Raw genomic sequence first — 1,110 nt, 5'->3', positions numbered from 1 at the left:
TCTTTCTCGATCCATTGGCCTGATAATTAATCTCTTCGCTCATGGAAATGGATCCTTTCCATCCACTCTATCTCTCATCAATGTGTTTAGTTCAATTCAATCCCACAACAGCCGACTCCATTCTGATCAAGTACAGGGTGACAGTAAATTTTAGGGTCGTGGTCCAGACATCACAAATCGAATACTCGCCTTTCCTGTTAGAACCGTTTCATGAGACATATTAAACGCTAACGTGTGGCCTGTAGTCGTGGCCGAGTGGTTAAGGCGATAGATTTGAAATCCATTGGGGTTTCCCCGCGCAGGTTCGAATCCTGCCGCCTGCGTTTCTGTCCAAACAATCTCAGGTCTGGTAGTTCGTTGACATTCAGGGAAGATGTGTTCTGAACAAGAATCTCGCCGTATTCTAAACCTTTGCTCTGCTTCTCTTTCCACCAACACAGCTGGACCTGTTGAGGTTCTGTGTGTTTATTCTGCAAAACTGCCGCTTTTTATGAAATATCTTCAATCCCAGTCCTCTGGCAACTGACCCTTGTCATTGGCACAGTTTCTCCCGACGATCAACCGGCCCATCCTCACTCCCACTCAACCTCAAAATTACATAAAGCCCCAGGAAATCTCCGGTTTTGCTCCAAAGAGAACATTCCCGGCCTCGGGATTCTGTCCACCAAACGGGACTTCCTCATCCTCTGGACATGGTGCAAGAGATTTTGGGAAAATATTGTCGGTTGGTGGGGAGAAAATATTAAGGAAGCAAAACAGAAAACCCAGACTTCAGCTTTGTGAATCTTTAGAACATTTTGGGAACTGGAATCACAGGAGAATGAAGAGTGAACTTTCCAACTGAGCACAAACAGTCCAGACACCTGCCACTTCTTTAAGAGGCTGGGACATTGACTCGGCTGTTATCGGGACATGAACTGATCTGAGACATTGAAAGAATTCTCGTTCCTGCACATCAGGAATTCAAATCTCATCTCGGCTCCGGGACAATTAGAAAACTCGGAAATGGACAAGACACTGAAAGGGTCGAAGGGAGACGGGCCCGGTTGGAGAAGAGCTGGTTCCCAGTGATATGGATGGGTGTGCAGAGGGTAGGATCAGACTGATCCC

General features: G+C 46.7%; 1 non-coding gene across 1 annotated transcript; it reads left to right on the top strand.

Moving 5' to 3' along the window:
* The first annotated feature begins 241 nt into the window (after window positions 1-241).
* Window positions 242-323, top strand: trnas-uga. The gene has a single exon. It is a non-coding gene; the product is annotated as a tRNA-Ser (tRNA).
* Window positions 324-1,110: the final 787 nt, after the last annotated feature.

This window comes from Rhincodon typus, unplaced genomic scaffold, assembly GCF_021869965.1.
Source record: "Rhincodon typus isolate 14 unplaced genomic scaffold, sRhiTyp1.1 hic_rhity00003707, whole genome shotgun sequence".
NCBI classification, from domain to species: Eukaryota; Metazoa; Chordata; class Chondrichthyes; order Orectolobiformes; family Rhincodontidae; genus Rhincodon; species Rhincodon typus.
Note: the sequence above shows the minus strand (reverse complement) of the source record. Positions and strands in the feature narration are given on the sequence as shown.